Below are 12,848 nucleotides of genomic sequence, written 5' to 3'. Positions count from 1 at the left end.
CTCCTACTCTGCCTGCTTTTGCATTCTGGCAGAAATCCTGTGGCTAAACTGACATGTTCCCCAGCCCATCATTCTCCCATCATCAGGTCTATCAGCTTCTCAATTTATCAACTGCATTTTTTATGAGTTTATGGCATACCACACCCACATTTTCTGCCTCCTTTGTGCTATATTTGACTCAGCCTTGGTTGCACCTACATCTCAGTGTGTAAGAATGTTCCAGAAATTCATTCTTCAGTTATTAAAATCTTGTAGCATCTGTTTTAAATTTGCTCAGACTAATTTATCACCATTTATTTCTGCTCAAATGCTACTGTTAAAGTACCAGCATTCAGATTTTATGATTTCTTTTTATGAAGAGCTTGAAATTTAGTTTTGGCTGAATTTTTCTCATGGCAGAGATTCAGAGATTGTTCATGGATATCACATAATAAATAATGCAAATATCTGTAACATTTAGTGTAGATCTGTGCGTGGAATGCTTCTCTTTATGCTATTTCATGTCTATTTACCTACTTACAAACAGGTAGAAGAAATGTACTGTTTACATTAGACAGAAGGCTTTTAAGTGTGGCTTATTGCACTAAACTCATGTACAGCTAATGACAGCACATAAATCTTGGATGTTCTCTGTCAGCAGCTACACTTCATATCCCTCACAGACATTATTTAACAATTGAAATGTATTAGGAAACTAATTTGATGCACTTTAAAAATAATTTTAAGGTACATAAGTACAAAATAGTCTTGGCATGGACCCTGGGAAGCAAGGGAATGAAAAGTTTGGGCAAACAACCTGCTTCTACCTTCCACACCTCTCCCAAAGGCATGTGCATTGTGAAAGTTACCTTCTGAATCAGCAGCTCAGCTTCCCATCTGCATTTGCCTGGGGACCCCCCATACCTGGGACACCAGCACGCTCCACCCACATAGCACAGCACCAAACAGCCTCACAGCCAGGCACAGACAATTCTTTAGTCCCACTCCCCTCTTTGTCAGCTTTCCTTAGAAATGTGCTGGCACTGCTGCACTCTTCCCTCCCTGACACAAGGTATGATTAATGACAGTTCTTAAAAACTACAAATTCCTTTTTTGTCAGCATGGCAAACAACTGTTGAGTTTCACATGCTAGCAGCTTCATCAGTCTTCAAGCAGGAAACAAATCATGACACATTCCCCACAGGTCAGAATAAATGTTCCACTGTGGTGCTTCGTTATCATTACTGAAAGAGAAATGCACCTAAGGAGAAAGCACCCAAGATTCATTCTGAAAAATCCTTCCAAAATTCCCTTTAGTCTGCCTCTGCTCAGTGCTCATGGACACAGTTTGTGGGAAGCAAAGAAATATGTGCCTACACTGAGCCCCTTTTCAGGGAAAGAAAGAAAAATTGAAAAATTGACGCTAAACAAAAGATACTTAATCTAAAATGTAGTTTTATTGAATCAGTAATGCTCATTTTGGCTAGGATGCATAAGGGTTTCAATTCAACTCTCTTGTTTACAATTGCCCATAATTACCTTCTGACAAAAATTTCCCATGCCTGGTTTATCCAGTTGCTGAATTTTCTTCTGTTAAGTTTTAGCAAAACAAATTTCAGCCATTCTCATCAGGAAAGCAGGGGGAACTCCAGTTGTGCTACAATCTTATCTCCAAACTGTTTCCAGTTTGAAAATCGAATTGAAAAAGAAAAGTTCTGACTAAATTAGGTAAGGAGACTTTGAAAATATCTTTCTGGGGCATTCCTGCCACGGTCAGGGAGAAATCAAGTTGGCTTTCCTGCCCAAGAAGAGCCAGTCCATGGCTGTCAGATCCTCTGACCTGATTTGCACCAGGTTCTTCTGAGCTATTTGTTCATGGACTATCAACCTGAGTCTTCCACTGAGAAAGTGGGCATTTTCTTTCAAAGCCATCTAGGGAAGAAGCTGTGGTCCATTTACCTATGGCTTTGTGCTGGAGTTATCACCATGAGAGTCCTCAAGCTCCTCACAGTTGCTCCCATGGCACCCCAGAGCACGGCCCTGCTGAGCACAGCCCAAGCCACCAGCGGGTGCCCAGAAGCAGTGTCAGAGAGCCCACAGCACACGGCACTGACGCGCCCGCTGCCAGCTGGTGCTCGCGTCCGAGGAGCACAGCACAACTGCTCAGCCACGGCTTCTGCTTTGCAGTAGGTACTGGGAGCCCTGCTTTAGCCAGCTATTAACCCAGGTTATGTGGGCTCCCTTCTCACTGCGCTGTGCAAAGTTTTGATTAGTGTAATGAGGTACTGAATCCACTGCCTTATAAACATCTGTATATTGTGTATCAACGGGGTTGCCTTAATCAGTGTATCTTGCTGTCTTTCCAGCACAACTGTTTGATCTGACTCATTTCCCTAAAAACATGCTAACTGACATGAATTATAATCTTACCCCTCAGGTCTTTCTCAGCTAATCCCTTAAACGCTTTTCCCTTATTTTACCATGACTGAATCAAGCTAACTAAGTTATAATTAGCAGTATCATTCTCGTTCTCTGAATATTGACACAATATTATCACTAAGACATGATTTTCCGGGGTTTCATCATTCCCATGTCTGTTAAAACTATCGCAGGTGCAGAAGTCAAGTTGCCCAATACTTTTATAACTCGTAGGAGCAAAAAGCTGGGCCTGCAGATTTATCAATGTCAGCATCTGTTACTTAACAAGCCAATAATTAGTGGGTCAGAAAGCACTTCATTTGATAAATGTGTATCACACTGATTTTACCCAAATATAGTAAGGAAATTCTTATTTTGTCTTTTCTCCACCATTAAAAGCAATTTTACCAGCTTTATCTAGCTATGGCCAAATATTTCTGGGGCTTGAGGTTTGAGTGGGGTTTGTTAGAGTTTTTTTTTACATCTATGCTCTTGACTTTATATCCCCTTTTGACTTTCCAGTCAGAGACCTTCTTGTTTAGCAGCTCTATCTTCCCATATCAATTTCACAAGATTTGTGGCTCCTCATATGACATTCTTCTGGCCTGTGTCCAATTATTTTCATTTGTTAAAAATTGCTTCTTTATTTCTAATCATGGCATTCCCTTAACAACTGAAAACAGTACCAATGTTCTTTTCTTTGGCAGTGACAATAATATTGGACAGCTAATAAATGCTCCTCAAGAGCCATCATCTTCCATGTACATTGTTCTGCCCGGATATATTACCCAAACAGATTCTCCTTATGACTTTCCTGAGATTTCATAAAGTAAAGCTTTTGAAGATTTGAGACTCTCATGTGATTGGCCACGCTAAATATAATCAGGCCTTGAACACAGGTCTCTTGGTAACCACCAGCTTCCAATTCAGCAACTTTTATCTTTATTCCTTGTAGTGAAGTCCAAAATATTTATGCTATGATGGTAAGTCTTTTAAGTTATGTAAGTGACATTTTACCAACTTTTTGGAAAAGTGGTTAGGTCACCATCCCTTTGAATGCAGAAGACAAGATTAGATCTCCTTTTAAAAAAACATTTTTTGATCTAGTTCTGAAAAAACTTTATCCAGCCTCTGCACGGGGAGGGTCAGCCTAGGTGAACAAGGAGGTCCCTTCTGTCCAGAGAGTCTGAAAGTCCTTGAACAAAAATTAATCTCTATTGATGTTTAATTGGTTACTGCAAACCTTTCAGTTTTTAATTTCCCCATAACAGTGCAGATTTGATTTCTGCCCATTACAGAAACTTGGTTAGGTGTAATTCATCAGTGTAATTCCAGGTTTTCTAACCCTTCTAAGGGGTTGGCCCTTTTTATATTTCTCTTATTCTCTCCTTACACTCTGCTGCTTCATTCTACTTTCCAGTGTTGGTTTGCACACTGGTCTACAGGCATTCAGGAATCTTCACTTCTGATTCATCTCTTCCTGCAGCTGCCCAGCAATAACATGAGAGGCAAAAGACATAAGTTAGAACATAAAAAACTTCAATTATAGATCACTTTATTTTGGTTTGATTTGGGTTTCTTTTTTTACCTTGAGAGTGGTCAGATACTGGAAGAGGTTGCCCAGAGAGGTTAAAGGATCTCCTTCCCAAGAGGAGTTCAAGACAACTAGAAATGGTCCAGAGCAACCTGATGTAATTATACTTTTAGCAGGGAGGTTCCCCAGATGACCCCCAGAGGTCCCTTCCAACCTAAATAATTCATGGCTCTATGAGCTATAGACCTAAGACAAGGTAATTGTATCTTCATTGTACAGTCCTACCTCTGAAACTCTTTTTTTCCTCTCTATCTGTCTTAATCACATCATAACCAGAGGTGTTAACATTCACATCATTAACATCTCAGCAGGTCAATGTAATTGATAATGTCAGTGAAATTAAAATGTCTTTTTATTAAGGCTGTACCATTTCTTCAGGTCTTTTCCTCACCAGACTGGAACCTAGCCTTTATGCTTCATAAAAACAAAATCCTTGGTAATATTTCAAGGGTTAGTATGCCAGCGCAGTGAGGTACTCCAATGCTGCCCCAGACTTTTTGTAGGATATAAATAGTATGTCACAGAAATAATGCTTTGAAGGAGGTGTTTGAATGGTACTACACAAAAGCAGATACATCTGCCTCAATTAATGAGGTTTTGGCGATGCCATTCTTACACAAGAATGGCACATTCTTGGTACAAAATGGTTTTGGTACATTGCTTCCTTCAGGCCTACATGAATGAATGCACTGGGCAAGGCAGGTGGAGAGTTATAATATATGTAGGAATTTCTGAGTTTTGAAGAGCCTGCCTTTGCAATAAAAATGTAAATCTAGAATGTATAAAAACCATATTTGTCAATTTTATAATAATTTTTGGCGTATTCTACTGGACTAAATATTTTCAGCATTGCTAATAAACTCCACAGCCCATCACATGTGTTTGAGAGATCTGTGATGAGGTACCAGAAGCACATGAAATCACTTTGAAGAATATTTCAAGATCCATTGGCTGTTATACATAATGCAAATTCAAGGTGAAGTACTTTGAGTTCTAGAAGTTACAGCAGTTAAAAAAGTAGAGCCTAGTTATGGCACATGACAGAATATAGTGGGAACTACAGTGTAGAGCGAATAGATTTTTAGGAGACCCTAGTTGCACAAACAGTCCATTAAACCTTCTGAAGATATATTTAATTAGAAATAGCTAGGGTTTTTTAATATTTATTCACACCCTGTTAATATAGTACTCACTGACACACAGGTATATGTAGGCATCTAAAACCTAAGGTAATGTGAGGTATGTAGTCCTAAAATGTGTCTTACACAGAAGTGTATAAAGAGCACAGGTACATCAAGAGATAGGGATAAATATTTACCAGCAGAATTACTACAGTTTTTATAACCTTACTACACTTCTGAAAGGGAAGAACCCTGTGTCTGACAGCCTTTTACAAGGGTGATTACCCATTAATAAACTAAGAAGCCTAAACCCAGTATTACCCATTAAGCTAAATAAAATAAAGCAGGATAGATCTCAAATTAAATTACAACTACAATAAAGTGAATTAATATACTTTTAAGATACAGTATGAAGTCAACAGCTGCACTTTATATGAGCACAAGTGGGATTCAGATTGTGAAATTACCTGTCTGAGACTTAAGAACACAAGATAATGGCAGTATAACAAACATAACCTCCTTCCAGCCTCTTTGAGGCAGCTGCTAGGCTTATCAGAATTGCTGTTTATTGAGCAACTCATGCAATTTTCCATTATTTAACCTAATTGCCCTTGTTTTCTTCAGAATGGCTTAAAACCCTCTCTTTCCCATTTTGGCAAGTTAATACATGACAAACACAGTTTCCAACCCTTGGAATGCAATATGATTTAAGACAGCAATTTCTGCATATTTGGATGTGTACAACCTGTCGTGCAGAAACACTTAATCACAGTTTCTAAAGGTTACAAATATTACTCACCCATTGGGAAACCATCTATAGGCAAGTTTGCAGAGCCTTGAGCTGACATCTGCTTTGGACTAGCCCCACGACAGCAGTAATCTGCATGTTGTTGGTCCAAGAGGAAACTTCCTGTGCTGCTTACCCTTCTGGACGGGATCCTCCTTTCTCTTCAACTGCTCAGATGTACTGAGAGCTGTCACATTGTACACCTCTGAAATTTGCTGTTTCCTCTCCTTTTTTCTGCCCTCTTTAATTTCTGGGGATTATCTTCAATTTAGCCCCATGTCAAACCCTGTTAATGGAACTTTTCTGCTAGCAGTTTGCATGTTGCCAACCTCTTTTAAAGCCATGATAGAAGGGTCTCAAAACAGGAAGGTTTCAGGATAAGGAGATTAGTGCACAGCTCTTTTATCAAATCCCACATAGGATAAGAGGTGAATTGATGATGCTGTCAGTTTCTCTCACTTCCTCTTGTTGTTTAGTTTCATTGGTGATCTAATTCACCAATATTTTCTCTGACTTCATTGATACTTCCATTGCACCTGCCAATATTTGGAATTCTCTCAACGATTTTTCAATCATTTTTGGTCCTATGAGCAGCAAAGGGTCAGGAGAACGAAGTAATTTTATTTACCCCAGCCAAAGGAAGGTCACCCCTGGCAAAAGAGTTTTTTGCAGGTACATCAATAAGAAATTTAGTTAAGCAAGTAAAACCAATGTTAGCAGAGCATTAGATAGGAGAGTATGGAAAAACAGCTTTAAATACATAAGCTTTGTCCAAAGGAGTTTATTATTTTACTGCTGTCTCCAAGCAATGGCTTCAAAGAAACTAATCATTCTCAGTATTTATTTTTTAAAAATGCACAAAAGTGATTGAGAGATTATAAGTTGTCAGCTTCTGTGATTATTTTCATTTTTTCAGCAATGAGTTTAATTTACTTCAAGGTATATATAAAAAACCCTCAAAAACATTTAAAAGTAAAATCTTATATTTCTCCTTTGATAATATTTCCACACAGTAGACTTGCACTGCAGAAGAGGTTGCAGTAATTTTCTTCTATTTTCAGCCAGCTTTTATTTTTTATTAGGAGGACTGCCAGATTGTCTTATGCTTGGAGAGGACTTGAATTGAAAAGGATATTCTCTCTGCTGTGGTCTCAAATGTCATAATTCTTCCAGCTGGCATAATATATAAGAGGAGTGAATAAGTATATAGGATACATGGGACAAGAGCACTTCAGTACATTAGCATATATACAGGGGTAAGTATTTGTAAACTCATTCCCTGTATTTAAATTTCATGGATTTTATTCCCTTGCATGTTTAGCATCACTTCCACATCAAAGAATCACATTTTGTTTAAACAAGTTGAGAAACCAGATGCCATGAGAATGAAATCCTCTCCAAATGCACTGGATGCTTTAATCTCCATCTCTCAAAATGCAGGCATTATATATAAAATAAACTTTGCTCCCAGTTTAACTGGAACATCCTGTAAGATCCAGTCCATCAAATAAACTTAAAGATTGAAGTTTAAATGTAGTTCCCCTGCCTCATAATAGCATCTCCTTCTTTCTCTGAATCAAAACAAGCAGGGTGTTGAGGCTCTCCAAGCCTGAGAGTTCTCATTCTTGGACAACTGTTAGGACTTGCCAAAATGGGCCCTGGGACCAGCAGAATTTTAAATCTCAGTCTTTTCTGAAGGGTAGAGGGTTTTCCCAGGCACTGCTGGTCATGGCTCCTAGGAACTGTAGTAAGTACCTTCTTCCTATAGATTTCTTTTAATCTCCAGAAGCTTTTTCCATGCTATGGGTTGAGAGGATGTGGGATGTAATTTTCAGCAGACATTGGTACTCACCAGTGATCAGAGACATAACAGAAAGCAATGCAGGAGCTGCCCCTGGCCATGAAAGGAGAGAAAAAGTCTGTCCAGTTAGGACAAATCCACTGAAATCTCTCAGCACTTAGGATGGTTCCTGGGCTGGATTTAAGGCATCTAAACACAGACTGACAAAGATAAAAGACCCTTTTCAGCTGTTATTTAGCCTAAATTCTTTAGGCCTCCAGGATTTCAGGTTTCCAGGTGACAAAACCTGAGATGCTTAGAGACAGTTTACTAATTCAGGCCCTATAAAGAGCCAGTCCCAGCCTTTCCTCTCGTCTTGTTTGACACACGTGACATAGTTGGTTGTCTCAGAACATATATATTGAATGAGTCTCTGCACAAAATTGGATTGCAGGTGCTTATTCCTTTGGAAATATGGTTAGAGGAATGATATCTCTCTCTGCCGATTGGACTGGGACTATTTTTACACTTGCTTAGTGGTTAGAGTTCTCATTCAGAGATCAGGAGGGTGCAGGCCAATTCCCAGTCCTGCCTGTCAGATGCTGGTATGCTTCCAACTTTCACATTATGGAATAGCACTCTTGACAGCTATTCCCTGGTAGATGGCAGTCCTCAACCTCTCCTGAACCTGTGAATTAGAAAGGAGGAATATTGCTTTAGCTACATGACGCAAGCAGTCTCAAAGAAGAGGTCATTCCTGGTCTTTTCACAGCCCCAACCACTGCCTGTGCATTTGGCATAATAATACTTAACACAAAACTCTTAATACAGTCCTGGGGGCAGCAACAGGAATCCAGAGTTCCCACATCCCACTTAAAGTACTAGTAAATGGAGGTCATTATGTTCCTTCTTTTCTGACCAAAAGATTTTGTAACTCTCCTGTGCAAAGTGGAGATGGTTCAGAAGAGATTTGGTCCTACTACAGGACTGCCTTTAGCCTGCTACACAAAGTAGTCCTGCAGTGTGAAAAAGAAACTTCTGACGAACCTGAGCCTCCTAAAGAAGGCAAAAGGGATTTGCTTGTGTCCTTATGATACAGGAGGTGATGAAGGCGCCTATAAGCAGAACAAGCTTTTGGACTGGGAATCCTGAGGGAAATCAGGTACCCATTGGCATAGAATGAGAAAGCCATATCCTGGAAAGTGGTCAGATTGAAGACATATTTATGCAGGCTTCTCCCATAGATTAATGTAGGTGAGTCCCTCCTCAGTGTGCTAATTGCCAAAATTTCCATTTGGAAGCATTGCATTCTCCCCATGAACTATGTTTAGCATTTCTTGTTTTCTGGATGTGGGCATTCAAAGCCTTAATTATAATAGTAGTATTGATGTGGCAAGGATAGTCTAAATGAAGTGAGATTTGTAGACAGATCATGTTTCCTATTAGAAAGGAAAAAAAACAGGAAAAAGAAAGCAGTCTATCAGGCATTTTTAAAGCCTTTTGCAGCTCCTCCTGTTTTTTTCTGCCAATATTTGGATTAATAAAAGATATTTCTCTGTCTACAAAACTTGCCTCATCAATTCATGGTAAAAAATGCATCACCACCTTTCCTAGATTTTAAGATTTGTCCAGTACAACCCATATTGGTGATATTCCATGCCTTTCATTTCTCAGAGTGAGCTGTGACTGTGTGAGCAGAAACAAGACAGCTTGGTTTCTCAATCTTTTTTGTTCTTTGTACCCTCAAGCCACTTAGCTGAGGTTTTGGCCTTGGTGGTAGCCAGAGATTCTAGGGGAACTTTGCCAAAACAATTTCCTAATCCTATCTCCAGAATCAAGATACCTCCTAACAATACCTTGGGTGCTTCTCTGTTGTTTACTGTAACACACCTTTGTATGGAACTCATCTTGCTTTTTAATCACTCAGGCATCATTTCTGCATCAGCATTTAAAACTCTGGGGATAATGAAGAATATTTTGCCATCCCTTATGCCTTTAACAGAAAACTCAGATCCTACATCTGGCTAAAGGGGCTTTGTCACTGTAAAATAGGTGGTACTCTTTGCCACTGATGACACCATCACAGTTTTGGGGTCCTCATGATTTCTCAACTGCCTTCCTGGTTGCTACATCAGCCTTGGGCACTGGATCACACAGTTCCTCTGGAAGCTTTCTGAGGTTCCCAAGGAAGGCAGCACTCACTTTCAGGCCACACCATTTCCTAGGGCACTAAGACCCCTTCCTTCAGGATGTCCTTTACCTCCTTTCCAGTACAACCCAATACCAGCTTTCTAAAAAAAAACTCTCCACATCCTCACATGGTTCAGTACACCATCTGCTTGCCTTTGATCATTTTATTCCCACTCTGATAAGCACCTACAAAACATCTGCCTACCATAAGTAAAATCTTTCTAACATTAACTGGTAAACAGTATCTGTGTGTACAAAAAATAAGACTTAGGCATCCTCACTGTGGCCCTGTTTCAGTCTGGGGAGTCTGCTGAGCATGTCTGGGCTGCTCGCAGCATTCATACCCATGCTGTGGGTGACAGGCTTATGTCCCTATGTGTCCCCATATGCTTCAATCCATTTTTTGCACTTACAATCCTACCATAACGTAAGTGTATTCCAATATCACAAGCAGCTCCAGATTGCCAAACCTTTTTAACCTGCAGCCCTGATGCACAATTGTAAATTGCAGTAAAGCTCTGTGCTCACCTTAGCATCTTGTCCTTGCTGCTATGTATCTCCAAGGGAAACCTTTTCAGAGCTGGAATCTAGGCTACAAGGAAACATCTTTCCAAATAACTGTCAGCTTTTAGGGTTGTGCTGTATTAGTCATACACACGTTTTGTGCGACCCAATTTCAACAAAGAACATGTTTCCTCTTTCTATATGTGCCAACTTGGAGATCTATTTTCAATCCTTACTTTGTTATCTTTGTTATTTCTTTAATTTCAACTTCAAGGTCTTTCTTTTAGCAACAGACAAAGAAGTGGATGAAATTCTGATGAAAACTCACTCTTAAGCCCAGGCTTTCAAGTTCAGTCTTTCTTTCTAAATAATTGCTTACCTTTTATTTATGACCTACCATGAAGTATGTTTTCCTCCTAACACTATTAAAGTTTTCTCACTGACCTCTTCTTAAAAACCTTCCTATCAGCTGCTAACTTCTATTCTGCAAAATCCCTGCCTCTCTATGATCTTCTCATGTAGTTTTTATGTTTCAGTTAAAGCCTGATCTAGTTTCTCCTTCCTTGCCTATACACTGTCTTTGTCTTGCTTCAAACTTTTAAGATTCTCTTTTGATTTAGACACATTGGTTTCCTATTTCATATGTCACTCAACTAGAGAGCATCACAAGCAATACATTGCCAACACAGCTATCCCCATTAAATACATATGATTATAAAAAAAAGTATAGGTAAAGCCAACCTATAAATGCATAGCAAAACTTTCACCATGAACTAGGAACTACATCCCGTCTCATCAAAAGTTACCCAGGCTCATACAAAGAGCACTACCTTCTAATCCATCTGCAACCAGCCTGGCTGGTGGGGGATTTGACTCAGATGAAAACTGAACTCAATAAATTAGTATGACATTCAGTATAAATGGTCAGACTCTGTAGGCAGAAATACAAAGAATATTTAACATTTCCAATTTGATTTCTTCCAGTGCAATGTTTAGGTCTCATCCATCATTACTTTTGGTGACACCTTAGAGTGGGAGGAGGATACTCCATCATCTCTGAAAATTGTATGCACTTCTCCTGTTTTTCTTCTTAACTGCAAGACTAAGTTGCATGCAAGGAAAAAATCTGAAGCCTGTAAATGCTCCTAGGTTTTAGATTTTTGCTGAACATGTTTGGGAAACACTTAAATTAGGTCCAATTAGTCTTCAATCAATCTAGTTGAAGAAATTATTCTTTTGGCTGCATTCACAGGAAACTGTTAAAAGTAAATTATAGTTCTCTGATTGCTACAGACTGGAGAAAAAACTTCCCCTTCTTCACTCCTAACAAGCCTACTTCTCTATTTTTAATCAGAGTGTTGAGTAGTTTGTCCTGGGCAAAGAAAACCGTGCATACAGAAACTGATTTGGAATTCATTTCTAATAATAGGCAATAGATGCAGATGCTTAATAGGCAAAGGATACAGGATGTATTTTTTTTTTCACCCCAGGCAGCCCCTTTTTGAATGCCACATATAAAATTTGATTCAGACAAAAGAGACTCAGGTGTGACTATTGTTTGATCTACAGCTGGCAAGAACAACTGCACTCATTAAGCTGGGCTTTTAGGAGACTCACTGCATGCTTATAAGCCAACTTGAAACAAATCTAAATGGATGATAAAATTACAAGTTTTACTAAGCTGGCAGAATCAAAATGAGGTTACAGGAGAAATCAAATTCCATGTAAATAAATTGGCAGTACAAGAAAATGAAGTTATCAATTTACCAAAGAATTATACATATAAATAGTCAAACACATAAGCACAAAGTCTTTACTCAGTCATGTAGAAAAGTCAATGACAATATGGCAAGAAGGGCAGCTGTGGCATAGATATGGCCCTAAATTTCTTCAATTTCCCACAAATATTATGGAATCAGTATTGATATTGCTGTTCTTACATAACAATCCATTCAGATGTGTTTTTACTGTGTCATCAGTTCTTAAATTGACTTGGTGACTTTCAGCAGTGGAGTACTGGGGAAGGACAGGCTGCTTTTTAAAATCTCATTGTAGTAACTTCAGTCTTTGCCAAAAAACTGTATTTTATATTCAAAGACCTATTTAAGCAAAGAAAAGTGAATGGTATTTGCCAGCCATAAGAACTTCTTCAAAAAGGGTTATTTCCTTCAGGAAAAATCGGAGCAAAGGTTTCCGTGAAGGCTGGGGCTACGCAGCAGCTTAGGGACACTGTGAATAACACTGGCACTTGTGAGAGAATTAAATGTGCCTTGAAAGGGGAATTTCAACTTAAAAAGAGGAAGCTTCTTTTGCACAGAGAGTACTTGCTATAAGTAGCACAAATGTATTTCTGATAGGAAAGGGTGGATTTTCTGGGCTTTTTGCACACAATGGAAGACAAGCACTGAGGACAGAGGAAAGGATGAACATTTCTGTTATCAAGCATGATCCATACTGGAGTATTTTGCTGCCTCT

The sequence above is a fragment of the Anomalospiza imberbis genome, chromosome 2, assembly GCF_031753505.1.
Source record: "Anomalospiza imberbis isolate Cuckoo-Finch-1a 21T00152 chromosome 2, ASM3175350v1, whole genome shotgun sequence".
Lineage (NCBI taxonomy): Eukaryota > Metazoa > Chordata > Aves > Passeriformes > Viduidae > Anomalospiza > Anomalospiza imberbis.
The sequence above is the reverse complement of the archived record's forward strand: the minus strand, read 5'-3'. Positions refer to the sequence as shown.